This window comes from Acanthochromis polyacanthus, chromosome 21, assembly GCF_021347895.1.
Source record: "Acanthochromis polyacanthus isolate Apoly-LR-REF ecotype Palm Island chromosome 21, KAUST_Apoly_ChrSc, whole genome shotgun sequence".
NCBI classification, from domain to species: Eukaryota; Metazoa; Chordata; class Actinopteri; family Pomacentridae; genus Acanthochromis; species Acanthochromis polyacanthus.
The window spans coordinates 23,194,102-23,211,153 of record NC_067133.1 but is presented as its reverse complement, the minus strand read 5'-3'; the positions used below and the strand labels follow the sequence as shown (position 1 = coordinate 23,211,153).

Sequence of the window (17,052 nt, the reverse complement as noted above, 5' to 3'; positions counted from 1 at the left end):
TATTTTTTTTTAGCTGTTCAGAGAAGTTCTTGGGTCCACGACAGAGGAATCAAGTTTTGAATTTAGTGAGGACGACTATGTCCCTGACGCATCAGTTCATCAGTCAACCGACAGCGATAGTCCACTTCATGTCAAACAAGGAAGAAAAGCTCAGAAGAAGCATCTCCTGTCTGGAAAAAAGAGTGGGCCATTTGTCCCTGCAGTAAGACGTCGGAAAAAAAAACACGTGGAAATTTAATTGGAGAAAATGACACTGATCTCAAACAACAACAAAAAAAAAGTAAAAGTAAAGTGCTGAAAAGATCTTCTCATAAGGAAAGTGGATCATCTTCAAGAGTTTAAACTGTCATGACATTTAAAGACAAAAACAATGCTGAAAGTTTTATTGAAGAAAACAACAGTGATGCAGTACATCTCAAACAACGAAAAAAGATGGGCAAAGAAAAAAGATTGGCAAAACAAAAGCCCAGGAAAGAACTTCTGATCATGGAGAGGAAGCCGCTGTCCCATGCAAGAAAAGGTGCCCTCAAACATCAGAAGAGAGTGGATCATCTTCTGACGATTCTGTAATGGTTATGACATTAAAAAAAGAGGATGGTAGAAGATTGTACAATAAGGCATATTACTGTACATTTTGCTCAAAACCTTACCGTAAGATGGCTCGTCATCTAGAGTCTAAACACAAAAATGAACCAGCTGTGGCTAGAGCTATTGCATTTCCAAATAGCTCAAAAGAGCGAAGGATTCAGTTAGCTCTGTTACGGAATAAGGGGAACCGTATCCACAACAGTGACATGCTCAAAAAGGGAACAGGGATTGTGATACCTCGTCAGCAACCAAAACATCCTGTAAAGCCTTCTGATTACATGCACTGTATAAACTGTGAGGTTATCTTAAAAGAAAGTCAATGTGGAGACACATGAAAATATGCCAACCAAAGAGGAAGGCTGAGGGGTACAAACCAGGAAAGACGCATGTCCAAACACTCTGTGCCTACTCTCAGCCAGTTCCAGACAGTGTGAGTAAGCAACTTTGGAAATTGGTTCTTGCCATGAACGAAGATGATATAACAAATACTGCCCACACAGAGAGTTTGATTTTGAAGTTTGGAGAACACCTCCTAAACAAGCATGGGCATGATGTCACAAAGCATGAGTATGCCAGGCAAAAAAAATGCGTGAAACAGGGTGCTTATTACTTCAAGGACAGAAGAGCTCCAAGTTCAAGGAAATGTCAGATTTTTTTGTGCCAGCCAAATTTCCATATATTATTGAAGCTGTGAAAGTTGTAGCTGGCTTTGATGAGGTAACTGGCACAAAACGCCATCATTGGCCTTGAACATAGGCCACAACCTGTGAGGACATGATGTCAAGGGATGAACAGCCCATTCAAAATGTACAAGTGTTCAGACAGCTATGCAACATGAAATGGAACGAATGTATCTCATCTCAAGCCCTTAGAACACTCAATGAAGCAAAATGGAATGCTCCACAGCTCTTGCCCTTCACAGAGGACGTGAAAAAAAAATGCATCAGTGTATTGATAAGCAAAGGAATGAGTTTCAACAAAAATTTATTGAAGAACCAAGCAAGAAAAATTGGTCAGAACTCGCAAAACTAACACTTGGTGAGTTAATTATTTTTAACCACAGAAGAGAGGGAGAGGTTTCAAAAATGTCCGTCAGTTCTTTTACAGCAAGACAGACCGGGACTCATCCTGATGTGGAACTGGCGTTGACTGACCTGGAGAAGAAGCTGTGTTAGAGATTAAAGGGAAACAAGGACGAAAGGTTCCACTTTTACTTACACCAGAAATGCAGGCATCAATGGAGCTGCTTGTAAAGACTTGGCATGACTGTGAAGTGCCAGACAGCAATCAGTTTATGTTTGCAAGGCCACAGGCACTAACGCACTTGAGAGGATCGGATGCTATTCGGCAGATAGCTCAACGCTGTGGGGCCAGTAATCCAGACGCACTGTCCTCTACTAAGTTAAGGAATCACATAGCTACAATGTCCAAGGTTCTCAACCTTAAAGACAATGAAATGGACAATCTCGCAGACTTTTTGGGTCATGACATCAGAGTTCACCGCCAGTACTATAGGCTGCCTGAAGGAACATTATAGCTGGCTAAGGTCAGTAAAATGCTGATGGCCCTGGAAAGAGGGAAAATGGCAGAGTTAAAAGGAAACACTCTGGATGAGATCTCCATTGATCCACAAGGTAAAGCAACTTCTGTGGTAACTGCATACAGCCATGGCCATAAGTTTGGACACAGCATGACTTACTATGTCTGTTTTGATGTCTATTACAGAACATAACTAATATTTTTTGACAGTACCAGTTTAATTAGTCAACAAATCAACAAGGGATATAATATTATCAATAAATTCCAACAATTGGAACAACTTTGTTCCCAAAACATAATATTAGAAGAAAATAACAAAAAAATGCAGTACTTTCACAACCAAATTTGGTAAGAATAACAAAATGACACCAAACTCTTTTGGTGTTTTTTTTCAAATATGAAACTTAATATAGTTCTCAGGAGTTGTGTACTGTATTGTAAGTGACAATTTTGTGGTATTTTCTAAGATTCACAAGCGTCATAGTACTTGTGTCCAGACGTATGGCCATGGCTGTATATTATTGTTTCTCTCTTTACCCACTGAGAAATAGACATCTATTAGACATGTAGTTATTTTTTAGACCTCATTTCAACTGTACTGTGATTGCAGTTACAGTTGACTGATGATGACCAAATGTAGATCAGTGTTAAATTGCAAAAAAGCACAACATTAGAGTAAAAATGTATTGTAAAAGGTCCAGAAAGAGAAACAACTTTGCCAAAATAGTTGGAACATCCTGGGAGTACATGTATTAAGGTAGGCATTGCAGGTAAAGTTTGGTGTCTTTGTAGAGAATCGGGGTCTACAGTACAGTTTTGGATATTCAAATGTTTCTTGTGAATATTTTTATAATTTGAAAAAATATCATTAATATAATAAATGTTTATGAAAATATGCATTAATGATTTTTGTCAATTTAGTAATATATTAACAAGAAAACATTGAGTTTTTCTTTAGGACTATTAGACATCTAATAGATATCTAGTCTAAAATTGGTCTACCAGTGGTATAGAAATGAAAGTTTTTTAGACGTGTAAATTTAGACTAGACCCATAATAGACATCTAATTGACGTCTTAAGTCTATACCTGGATCTATATTTGGTATAAGCATGAATGTCAGGTGAATCTCTAACTTTAGACATCTATTGTACGTGATTTAAACATCTAAAATATCTCTCTCTCTCTCTCTCTATATATATATATATATATATATATATATGTGTGTGTGTGTGTGTGTGTGTGTGTGTGTATGTATATGTATATGTGTGTATATATATATATATATATATATATATATATGTACAGTGCCTTGTGAAAGTATTCGGCCCCCTTGAACTTTTCAACCTTTCGCCACATTTTAGGCTTCAAACATAAAGATATAAAATTGTAATTTTTTTGTCAAGAATCAACAACAATTGGGACACAATCGTGAAGTGGAATGAAATTTGTTGGATATTTTATACTTTTTTAACAAATAAAAAACTGAAAAGTGGGGCGTGCAATATTATTCGGCCCCTTTACTTTCAGTGCAGCAAACTCACTCCAGAAGTTCAGTGAGGATCTCTGAATGATCCAATGTTGTCCTAAATGACTGATGATGATAAATAGAATCCACCTGTGTGTAATCAAGTCTCCGTATAAATGCACCTGCTCTGTGATAGTCTCAGGGTTCTGTTTAAAGTGCAGAGAGCATCATGAAGACCAAGGAACACACCAGGCAGGTCCGAGATACTGTTGTGAAGAAGTTTAAAGCCGCATTTGGATACAAAAAGATTTCCCAAGCTTTAAACATCTCAAGGAGCACTGTGCAAGCAATCATGTTGAAATGGAAGGAGTATCAGACCACTGCAAATCTACCAAGACCCGGCCGTCCCTCTAAACTTTCACCTGGAACAAGGAGAAGACTGATCAGAGATGCAGCCAAGAGGCCAATGATCACTCTGGATGAACTGCAGAGATCTACAGCTGAGGTGGGAGAGTCTGTCCATAGGACAACAATCAGTCGTACACTGCACAAATCTGGCCTTTATGGGAGAGTGGCAAGAAGAAAGCCATTTCTCAAAGATATCCATAAAAAGTCTGGTTTGAAGTTTGCCACAAGCCACCTGGGAGACATACCAAACATGTGGAAGAAGGTGCTCTGGTCAGATGAAACCAAAATCGAACTTTTTGGCCACAATGCAAAACGATATGTTTGGCGTAAAAGCCACGCAGCTCATCACCCTGAACACACCATCCACACTGTCAAACATGGTGGTGGCAGCCTCATGGTTTGGGCCTGCTTTTCTTCAGCAGGGACAGGGAAGATGGTTAAAATTGATGGGAAGATGAATGGAGCCAAATACAGGAGCATTCTGGAAGAAAACCTGTTGGAGTCTGCAAAAGACCTGAGACTGGGACGGAGATTTATCTTCCAACAGGACAATGATCCAAAACATAAAGCCAAATCTACAATGGAATGGTTCACAAATAAACGTATCCAGGTGTTAGAATGGCCAAGTCAAAGTCCAGACCTGAATCCAATCGAGAATCTGTGGGCAGAGCTGAAGACTGCTGTTTACAAACGCTCTCCATCCAACCTCACTGAGCTCGAGTTGTTTTGCAAGGAAGAATGGGCAAGAATTTCAGTCTCTCGATGTGCAAAACTGATAGAGACATACACCAAGCGACTTGCAGCTGTAATTGCAGCAAAAGGTGGCGCTACAAAGTATTAATGCAAGGGGGCCGAATAATATTGCACGCCCCACTTTTCATGTGCTCCACATGGAACATAAAGTGCACGAGGATTCTTCTCAAGAAGCCTGGCTTGAACTCCTTTGTTCCTCCCTTTCATGTTGGCACCATTATCATATGATTGTCCTCTGCAATCATCAAAGGGAATATTCAGCTCCATCAGTTTGTTCAAAATCAAAGATGACAAACCAAGACCTGTTGTTTCAGAAGCCACAAGAAATCCCATAAAATGTTCCTTGATTTCTGGTGCTTTGTCCATTTTGACAGTCCTTATGATGACTGACATCTGCTCTTGGTGGCTTACATCGGGAGTTACAGTCCAAAATGATTGAGTAATATTTGGACTGTTTAATCTCCGTCACCATTGTGTTCAACATTTTCCCACTGATTGAGACAATAAGTTCATTTTGGATGATATTTCCAAGATAGCTGGAATGACTGAACTGACCACTCTCAACACGCTCAATGTGCTGCTTCATGACAGGATCAAATTTAGCAAGTAGCTCCACCTCTTTTAAAAAATTCCCATTATTTTGCTGGTGTAATATGTTTGATGAACCTCTCAATGCAAGATTTCTCTCAGCTAGAGACTGGATGATGGAGATTAAGCGAGTCTCTCCAGCGCCTCTTTTCAGCCTCCCATAGTGTCCTCTCAGCTTGGTCTATTGTCTTCCCAGTTTGCAAACGCAGCTCTAAATATTTCCAGGTTGCCATGTGTGGTGTGTGCTCTGGGCTGCTTTCGTGACTTTTCAAAAGTGCACCTAAGTTTTTCCAGTCTGTCAGTCCCTCTGTCACTAATTTGTGTTCCTTTTTTGAAAATAATTTACAACAAAAGCAGTAAAGAGCATTGTTTTTCTTTGAGTAGATAAGCCAAGTCTGCTTTATCTTTTCCCCATTCTCTAATGTTCTTTGAAAATAATGATGGTGAAAGTTTCTGCCATCTTCTTTTCTGGGGAACGTAAAATCAGAACTGATCTGAAATGGCCCTCTGCCTACTATATGGGTCATTCCTACTATTTGGTGCCATTTCGGCCTTGTTTAATCTATTAAAAAAATGTTAAAATTTCCAATTTTTTTCATCTTTTATCTGAAGGATTACTTATCAAACTATAAGAAAACTATATTGGTCCAGCTCAGGATATCAATAATCTAATATTTTTACCAAATTCTTTGCATGTGACAGACGGCAAATATCCACCCTGTTACGGGACATTCTCACATCTATTACACTATGTTTCCAAACCACTCTAGCTATAATAATTATATTTAGTAAGAGCTAAAATGTCCCTTAATTTACCCTTGAAATATCTATTTTGAGAAATATTAACAAAGAAGTATATGTACAAAAAATGTGCTCTATTGTAAGGCACAACACAATTTGAACACATTTCTTTTCAATTTTAAGATAATTTCAATGGAATCTGCATTTATTTTTTTAGTGATTTCATTATACTAATTAGAAACTGCAAGTAAACACAAAGGCATGCTTAATATTTCAGATTTTTTATCTAATTCTCATCAAAAAATAATAAGGTAACAGGGTGGACAGAAGAGTAACAGGGTGGACAAGACGTCACAGAATGGACCTAATATTTGTGAACAAAATTTTGTGTAAAAAAGAAACACTTGCTTTAAGAAGAATATAACTTGGGCTAGTTGAAAACGAAATCAAATCGAGTTTGTAACAGCTCCCAACCACCTCTCTGTCTGTCACCAACTGCAGGCAGAAAAGAATATATTCTCCCTATGTCTTCTTGTTCTTCTTAATATCAATGAATGCATACACTTTCACATTTAACCTTGTTATAAGTTTACCTTCATGTACTCTGCGGTCTACAATCTTTAAGTGCATTCATATGTTTATGCATTTTATTATCATCTCAGGAACCCTGTGAGATACATGTATAGTGTTTGGTGTCATTTTCATCCTTTATTCAGGATGAAACATACAACATGTACTCAAAAGTACATGTTGCATGTTTTGGCTGGTCTTGTGATAAATACACAAGGTGATCCCTGCGATAAAATGCAGGCGTATTCCTGCATATCTGTCCCGTGACCTTTCTCTGTCTGTGACAGCTTGTTTGTACAGGTTTTTTTTTTTTTTAAATATATATATAAAAGATTAAGAATAACACTTATTAGTGTAATATACCATAGCTAGGCATGGATGGCAGTGCTTTTCACAAAGTTATGAGATACACACAGATACCATGGAGATGCATACTGAAGGGAACTACAGTTGCCGACAATGTGATTTCTGCATTCCACAGTGTCATTAAAAACAGCTACATGGCTGTAGAGCTAAGAGATGCTCGATCTTACAAAAACAAGAACTGGCCATAGTTTACAAAAAACAAAACAAACAAAAAAAAGAATTCACATTGTGGCAGTAGCCACGATCGACTACTTACTGACCACTAACATTATGGCCAGCTGAAATGAGGGTAAACAATGATGTTCTTCTATCTGATGATTCTGTGACAACCCCCCACCCCCACCCCCCAACCAGGGCCACACAGAGGCCTTTGGAGAGACAGGCGATCCAAGTTAGTTTTTCTCAATTGCTAAAACACTAAACTCTATTGTCTGAACCAAATTCTCAGTTGTCTGAACCCACTTATTGAATTAGTCAGTCTTTTTGCAAAACCATAAGCACTTTTCACCTGTTAAGACACATCTTGTTAACACATTGTCATTGTGATGCACCTGTGTTGCATAATGGTGAGCACAGGTGGCAAAAGTCAAACACAGTTAAAGCTCAGGCATCACCGGTTGAACACAACAACTCAAAATCGATCACATTTGTGGCTAATGATGTGAGGGTACATACAAGCTAGAGCACTGGTTTGCGAGGCACTACAATGGACAGAAATCTAAGAAGAGGAGCATGGATACGGCATGCCAGGGGCTTTCCCCCCGTTGCCTGGCCAGAGAAAATGTGGCCTGTAATGTAAAAGTCCTGTGGCCTGACCCATATGGAGAAATGATGCTGTGGCAGAGTTTTACTTTTATTTGCCCACTTGATGGTTTGAAAATAAAATAGTGCAGACCATTGTATCCTAATTACACTAATATGTCAGAACCTAAATTAGATGTTGACATTGCCTAATGCATCCCAGGCGTAATGGACAGCCTGTAGAAGTTACTAATGCTGTGACAGAGCAACCTCCCCCACTCCCCACTGGCTTCTCACCCAAGAACATAGTCACATTTGATGAAGTCCCTTTTATCCATGGAAGTATCAGTGTGTGTATGTGTGTGGGGCCGGCTGGACGGACGGGATGTGTGTGTGTGTGTGTGTGTGTGTGTGTGTGTGTGTGTGTGTGTGTGTGTGTGTGTGTGTGTGTGTGTGTGTGTGTGTGTGTGTGTGTGTGTGTGTGTCTCTGTTCCTTGCTCGCTACTGATGTATGCTGGCGGGTATGGATACCTTTCCCCGTTCCAAAGACTGTTCCAAGGAGAGAGCGAGAGAGATTTGATTTTTCAACAGAACTTTATTAAATCAATCTAACAGCAGTTCATTTCAATGAAAAATAAATAAGCATTCTGTTAAAAAAGGTCAGATTGTCAGATCAGACCAGCTGAACTGAGAACACAAGTCTGTTTTCTAGGACTGAGCACAAGACTACTCCATAAGTCCACATTCTAATAAAACAGTCCAGATCTTTCATCTCACTGTAATAGTTAAAATCAATTAAAATTCTGGCCTTGATGGTTCTGCTCAGCAGCAGGGCCACGTCACAGTCTTCGCCGTCCTCCACCTACTTTTTCCTGCTTACATAAACTGCCATCTTTGCTTGGCACAGGAAGAAGTTTACCAGCTGGCATTTGTCTTTTCCAGCCTTCTTGTATTTAAAACCAAGAATAAAAGTCTTTAGAGAAAAAGTGTCATTAGCCCTCTTGAAGAGACGGTCCAGCAGAGAGAACAGGGGGACCAGGCGAGGGCATTCAATGAAGCAGTGGACCATAGTCTCCACTGCTCCACAGAAAGGGCAATTGTTCTGGACTGCTGAGTTTAAACCGATATAAAAGCGTTCACTGCTAAAATCCCGTAAAGGAGTCTCCATTGGAGATCTGCCACCCTCTTGGAGAGTGGAGGCTTGTAGAGACTCCTCCAACTCGGCCCCGATCTCCTCTCCCAGGACCAGCAGGGCCCTCCAGGGGGACCTGATGTGCTGTTGCAGCCTCTTTTTATTGAGGGTCCTCACCATCAGAGCCGACAGGGTTTTTCCATCAGCTTTCTGCAGGTTCACCTCATGCTGTTGGTCTGGTCCAGGTTGGATGATGAGGGGGGGAAAGGTCGGTCTGGACGGGGGGGATCGACCCCCGGCCATGTTCCCCCAGCAGCTGTCGCTCCCGTCCCGTCAGACAGGCCCTCCAGTAGCTCAGCAGTCTCCCGACGTTCCTCCTCGACCTCCAGCCCAGTCGCTCTGCCAGCTCCTCCGCCTCCTGTAGGTCTGGTCCGGTGGTGTCCAGCAGGGCCCCCAGCGTAGTGATCCCCGCCGAGGTCAGGGCTTCCATCACCGCTGCTCCTGCCCAGGGGGGGTCGCTTAGCAGTCCCCCATGGCCCAGCGGCTCCCCCCTGGGCAGGCAGCAGGAGGTCTGGTGCTGGACCCTCTGCCTCCACAGCAGCTTCCAGACTCCAAACAGTCCTCGATAAAAAGCAGGGAGGGATGAAACACTCACAGTCTTAAAATCCAACAAAAACACAGACTCCTGCAGATCCAGGCCGCCCATGTGCTGCAGGATCAGCTGTGCCAGCGGCCTCCATACCAGGTCCTGAGGTCCATACAGTAGCCGCTGGATAAACTGCAGCCTGAAAGCCGCACACCTGCTGGCCAGGTGAACCAGACCCTGTCCACCCTCCCCCACAGGGAGGAACAGCACCGCCTGTGGGAGCCAGTGGAGTTTGTCCCAGAAAAAGTCTATTAAAATCACCTGGATCTGGGAGAGCAGGTTGGAGGGGAGGTCAATGACCGCCAGCCTGTGCCACAGGAAGGAGGACACCAGATTGCTAATAACAAGCGTCCTCCCCCTGTAAGACATGCAGGGCCACAGCCACCTCCACCTCTTCAGTCGGCCCTCAACGGACTCCAGGACCCCCTCCCAGTTCTTCGTTAAAAACAGTTCATCCCCCAAAAACATCCCGAGATATTTCAAACCCCCCGTGATCCACTGGAGCCCCCCTGGAAGGACCAGCCCACCCAGAGAGTCCCTGTTGGTAGTGAAAGCCAAACTTTTGGCCCAGTTCACCTTTGCTGAAGAGAGCTTATTAAAAAGTGCAATAGTTCTCTCTAAAACCAAGACGTCCCCCCGCGTATTTAAAACAACCATTACGTCATCAGCATATGCCGTCAGTTTTACTGCCACGGGGCACCCTGGGAAAGACACACCAGTTAGATTTTGTCCCAGTCTGTGTAGTAGTGGCTCAATGGCCAGAGAATAGAGCATCCCGGAGAGGGAGCACCCCTGTCATACCCCTCTCTGGACACTGAAGGGAGCAGCCAGACCACCATTAATTTTCAGTATGCTCGCAACATCACGGTACATAACTCGAATCTTGGCTATAAAATCAGGGTTGAACCTGAAGGCAGCCAGCGCCCTCCACAGGCACTGGTGTTCAACCCGATCAAAAGCCTTTTCCTGGTCTATGGAAATGTCTATGCCCGAAGAGCTGGAGATGTCCAAAACATGCCGAATCAAATTGATGTTATCACTTATCAGTCTGCCGGGCACACAGTAGGTCTAGTCAACATGAACAACCTCCGCCATTACCTCCCTGAGCTGGAGAGCCAGGGCCTTGGAGAGGATCTTATAGTCCCCACAGAGCAGTGAGACCGGCCTCCAGTTCTTTAGGTCCTGGAGGTCTCCTTTCTTGGGGAGCAGGGTGATCACAGCTCTCCTACAGCTCTGTGATAATAGTCCAGTTCTGAGGCGCTCCTGGAGAACCTCCAGCAGGTCCTCGCCTACCACGGGTCAGAAAGTCTTATAAAAATCCACAGGGATCCCATCAATGCCTGGTGCCTTGCCGTTGTTCAGGCTCATGAGGGCCACATGGAGCTCCTCCAGAGTCAGGTCTGTAGTCAGGAGGGAGTTTCCTGACTCTCCCACCTGAGGAAGGCCAGATAGGAACTCAGCCTCCAGCTCTGGATCCCCAACCAGTTCTGATTTAAAAAGGTTTCTATAAAAATCAGTGGCGTACCTTCTGATCCCTGAGGCCTCAGTGAGGTTGGACCCGTCAGAGGCGCGCAGGCTGTAGATGACCTTTCTCTGTCCGTTCTTGCTCTCCAGGCCAAAGAAGAACTTTGAAGGGGCATCCATCATGGAGGCATTCATGTAGCGGGAACGGACCAGCCCCCCTGTGCTGTGGTGCCCAGCAGGTTGGCTATGGCAGCCTTTTTCCTTTGGAGGGCTTCAACATGCCCTCCTTCTCCTGTACAGCCCAGCAGATTCTGTACCTCAGTCTCCAGGACCTGGAGGGATCTCGTGATGTGCCTGGTGACGTTGCGAGTATACTGTTGACAGAATTGTTGAATTAAAACCTTCCCGTAATCCCACCACCTCTGCACTGATAAAAACATAGACTTTCTGTCCCTATGTGAAGTCCATACAAACCTAAAAGCATATTTAACCCTACAAGCTGCGGTCAATTTTCGCCTGAAATTTCTACTGAAGATGTACAGAAAGTAAATTGAATGCTGTTCTTGAACTGTTTGGAGTACAGGCATGGTTGGGGTCTCCTTTGTAAGCTGACAACCTGAATTTTTATGTTGAGTTATTTATGTTGGAACACACTGAATTAGGACGAATTTTATTCTCGCCTAAATTTTTTCCCTAATAAAACACCTGAAAATTAGTGTGGCAGCACTGTGACAGCTTGAAACACAAAAAGGCAACAGCCTGGGGTCTTACATAGTTGTGAGTTCACTCTTTACGGTGACAAGTTGTGTTTGACATGTGTTCAGCCAATGTGAGCAACTATAACAAAAATAAAACAACAACCGTATGTGACCACCACACCAGAGTAAACCTGTGGATTTTGTGTTTTTGTGTCTTTGTGTTTGTTTGATTTTTTGTTTTTTTTTCTTTCCGTGCATGTGTGCATGTGTAAAAAAAAAAAAAGAGAGAGAGAGCAACAGCCCGTCGGACAGCTCCGACCAACAAAACAGGACAAAAACATAAAGCAAGGAAAAAATATATATATATAGATAAAAAAGAGCATCAGCCGGTCGGACTGCTCCGACCGACAAAACAGGACAAAACATAAAACAAGGGGAAAAAATAGATAAAAAGAGCATCAGCCGGTTGGACTGCTCCGACCGACAAAACAGGACAAAAACATAAAACAAGGGGAAAAAATAGATAAAAAGAGCATCAGCCGGTTGGACTGCTCCGACCGACAAAACAGGACAAAAACATAAAACAAGGGGAAAAAATATAGATAAAAAGGGCAACAGCCCGGGGGACACAAGTTCCGGACGTCGACGGAGTAGGTCGTGTTTAGCTTGGGCTCCCTCTTAGCCCGTTTTAATTTTTACTTCCACTGAGTTTCTCAGAATATCTATCCCTAAAAAGCACTCTTATTTCACTGGCAACTGTAACTGTTATGTTACAGTGGAAATATGGCATCAAACTTGCGTAAATACAAGTACACCGGACCCTCTGGCTCTGGGCTCAGCGCCTCATCAGACCAGAGTACTCCCAGATGCCCAGGTAGACTGTCCCCACCCACACCGAGCTCCACTGACTTGGATACCACAGCTCTGAAGTCTGAGATTCTTCTCTCGCTGAAAGCGGATATTTCAGTGGTGATAAAGGCAGAGCTGAAAGATGCTCTTTCAGACGACTTCGGCTTTCTTAAAAGTGAGCTGCAAGCGGTGAAGGTGGAAATAATAAATAGCACTGCATCGCTCCGTGCCGAGCTAGACCAAGTGAAGGTGAGCATTAAGGAGGTGGAGGGCGGCCTATCTACATGGTCAGATGAAGTTGTTGCTCTACAAAACACTGTGAAAGAGCTGAAGTCAGAAGTGTCGGAGCTAAAGGAGAAGTGTGAAGACATGGAATGAGAAGGTGTAATGTGAGGATCCTCGGCGTCCCCGAAACACCGGGATCCAGCTCAACCATGGCTAAGCTGCTACAGCAGGTGCTACAGCTGGACGAGGAGCCGCTGGTCGACCGTTCTCACCGGGGTCTGGGTTCGAGAAAGCCGAATGATAAACCCCGGGTCATTGTTGCCAAACTTCATTATCATGGGGACTGTGTGGAGGTGCTGCGCCGTGCATGCGACCGGTGCTGGGGCCCGCTACGCTTCAACGGAGCACCGGTCACCATCTTTACACTCCAAGCGTAGCCAAAGCTCAGGCTGCATTCACCGAGGTCAGGAGGCTACTCCAGGACCGGCAGGGAGTTTGTTATGGACTGTTTCCAGCTTGACTTCGAATTACGTACAATGGACAGGACAAGCAGTTTACCGATCCCCAGAAAGCCATGGAATATGTGAAGGAGACCATGCTACAGACAAGGATGAATAATTGTAAGGCTGAACTTTTTAAACCCATACACAGTTTACGTTGAACTTGTTATCTTTGGTATATCTGTGTAGGTATGGGCATTCTATTATACTTTTCAACAGACCTGATGCCTTTGTATGCGATTTTATAGGATAGCTTCTTTGTAGGCATCACTTTTGATTTAATATATCTTTATCTCAGTGATTTTTTGTTATGTTTAAATTGACTTAATTTCTATATATATATTTTTTCATGGGCTGGGTGGGAGCTCTCGTATTTTCAGACTGTGTTCCTAGTTAACAAGCACTAGATGTGCGGGTTTATTTTGGAGGGCTTTACAAATCACCTTGTTCATGTAGGGAGGGAGGGTATATACTGGACTTTTTTGCTTACTAGTTTTCTATTTTATCAGGCATCTGCATTTATTTTTACTGACATCATGTCTGTCCTTTTTGGTGATGTGGTATCTTCAGGTTGCATATGCAAAACAGGACTCCAGGCATATGTAACATGCTAAACACAGATAATATCAGAAGATATGGTGGTTGCCAGGTTAGCTCGGTTAACTGTGTGAGCTGGAATGTTAAATCCTTAAACCATCCAGTTAAATTCAGAAAAGTCTCTGCCCATTTGAAACAACTTAATGCAGATATTTCATTTTTACAGGAGACACACATATGTTCGGCTGATAAGTTACGTTTTAACAAAAAAAATGGGCAGGTCAGGTGTTTCAATCTAATTTTCACTCTAGGTCAAGAGGGATGGCTATCATAATTGGCAGGAATATACAATTCACTGTATCTGATGTCCGGGCTGACTCAGGCGGGCGTTATGTTATTGTAGTTGGAAAATTGTATACACTTCCAGCTATTCTAGCCTGTATTTATGCACCAAAATGGGATGATCCTTCATTTTGTAATGACTTTTTCTCCCATCTTCCAAATCTCTCTACACACAATCTTATAATTGGTGGTGATACAAACTGTGTACTCTCATCTTTGGATTGGAGTGCTCCCGGGAGGGCATCCCTGACTAAATCGGTTCAATCTATTAATCATTTTCTTGATACCTATGGAGTGGCAGATGTATGGCATTTTTGAAATCCTACTCAAAGAACATACTCTTTTTTTCTCCCCTTTTCATAAAACCTATTCTCGTATTGATTGTCTATTCCTTGACAAAAAAATTCTGCATCTTATTTCAGATTGTGAATATGGAGCTATAGTTATTTCCGATCATGGGCCACTATGCATGAAAATGCTTGTCCCTAATGTACAGTCCATATACCGTCCATCGCGATTTAATCCCCTACTTCTTTCAGAAGAAGAATTTGTTAGTTTCATTTCATCTGAAATTAAATTTTTTCTAAGTGTCAACCAGACCCCAGGGATGTCATCATCTACAATTTGGGAATCATTGAAAGCATATCTGAGGAGTCAGATCATTTCGTACTGCGCTAACAAAATGCTTGCACATCAGCAGCGACAAAAAACTGCTAACCATATGATTTCAGCAATAAATGATGACGATGGTGTAAAACATACTGACAACAAAGAAATCAATTCCTGCGTTACTAAATTCTGTCAGCTATTGTACACCTCTGGGTCATTGGCTAATTCATCTGATCTACAAGAATTTTTTGAACCTCTGGATATCTCTCCTGTAAACTGTGAATTGGTAACTGAATTGGAAAGAGATCTTTCAGTTATTGAAATAACTTCAGCAATTAGTGCCATGCAAAGTGGTAAATCTCCAGGGCCTGATGGCTTTCCAACTGAGTTTTTCAAGGCATTTTTAGATCTACTTTCCCCGTTATTATTGTCAGTTTTTGAGGAATCACTTTCCTTACAATCTCTCCCTCCATCTATGCGTCAGGCCACCATTTCATTGCTACTCAAAAAGGATAAAAATCCTCTTAACTGCAGCTCGTATCGCCCAATCTCCCTCCTGAACACCGATGCAAAAATTTTGGCAAAGGTCTGAGCACGCTGCCTGGAAGACGTGGTTCCAACCATCATCTCAGATGATCAGACAGGCTTTGTTAAAGGCCGCTATTTATTTTCTAACATCAGGCGTCTGTTCAACATTTTGTATGGTTCCCCTCCACCCGGCAGCAAAGAGAGTGAAGTGATTATTTCACTTGATGCTGAAAAAGCGTTTGATAGGGTGGAGTGGAACTTTCTCTTTAAAACATTTGAAGTTTTTAAATTTGGCACCAAATTTATATCTTGGATAAAAATGTTGTATTCTTCTCCAATAGCAGCAGTCCGCACCAATAATGATTTTTCTGACTACTTCAGATTACAACGTGGCACAAGGCAGGGATGTCCTCTCTCTCCACTTCTGTTTGCCATTGTAATTGAGCCACTTGCAATCGCTTTAAGACAGAACTCTGATATCAGGGGGATTTACCGAGCGGGCATGGAGCATAAGGCCTCACTATATGCGGACGACATGATATTATTTATTTCCGACCCTTTCTTAAGTATTCCTAAATTATTGACTTTACTTGATGACTTTGGAAAGTTATCTGGTTAAAAGATTAATTTTCAAAAAAGTGAGCTGATGCCCATTAATTCTGATGAGTCATATCTTGGGTTAACCCCGTTCAAAATTAGCCCCAAAAAATTTAGATATTTAGGCATATGGGTAACCCACAGTCATAAAGATTTATATAAGGCAAACTATCAACCTCTACTGTCAGATCTCAAACAAGACTTAGATTGCTGGGATGCCTTACACCTGTCTCTAGGGGGCAGGATTAATACAATTAAAATGATTGTACTTCCTAAATTCATTTATCTTTTCCAATGTCTCCCCATCTTTCTAACCAAGTCTTTTTTTCCCAATCTCAACAGGCAGATATCAACCTTTATATGGAACAACAAACATCCCAGGATAAGCACAAACATATTGCAGCTGCCCTGTGAAATGGGGGGCATGTCACTTCCAAATTTTTTATATTATTATTGGGCAGCAAACATAAAAACCTTGCTATATTGGATGAGACAAGATACCGTTAGCCCTAGTTGGCTGATACTTGAGAGGGCCGCACTTGACTCCACTTCTCCTGCTGCCCTGCTATGTTCCAAATTACCTTTTGAGCAGCCTGTTTCAACTTTTACATCTAACCCAGTTGCTATCAATACATTAAAAATTTGAAACCAATTTAGACGGTCGTTTAATTTGACAGGATTGTCACTTGCTGCACCTGTGACAAAAAATCACGTTTAATCCATCAATAATGGACAAAGCCTTTGGTAGCTGACAGAAACTTGGGATACAGTCATTCTATGATCTTTATATAGAAAATACATTTGCCACCTTTGAACAGTTATCACAGAAATATAACATTCATAAATCCCAGTTTTTCAGGTATTTACAGCTCCGAGGTTTTGTGAAGTCTAACTCTGAGTGTTTTCCAGCACATCCTCATATTTCTTTTTTGGATTCAGTTTTTAAATGTAAAACCTCTACTAACCCTTTAAGCTTCAGTCAATTCCAGCCGTTTTCAGTACAAAAAAATCGCTAATATTCTATTTTTAAATAAAAAAAATTACGAAAAATACGGGGAATATTGGACGCGCATCGGGAGGTGCATTTCCTTGAAAACGACTGATTCGGGGATTTATACCGACTTCAGGACATGTTTTGGACAAAATAGTTTACTGGCTTGTGTC

General features: G+C 42.0%; 1 protein-coding gene across 3 annotated transcripts in view; it reads left to right on the top strand.

Moving 5' to 3' along the window:
- nbr1b (NBR1 autophagy cargo receptor b) overlaps positions 1–17,052 on the top strand; it is a 609,335-nt gene that overhangs the window by 388,312 nt on the left and 203,971 nt on the right. The window contains exon 24 of one of the 3 annotated variants that reach the window (XR_007938739.1): positions 14–2,222. The exons of the other annotated variants lie outside the window; for them this stretch is intronic. The gene's annotated coding sequence lies outside the window, so the exon portion shown is untranslated. The remainder of the gene's footprint in view (positions 1–13; positions 2,223–17,052) is intronic. 3 annotated transcript variants of the gene reach the window in all.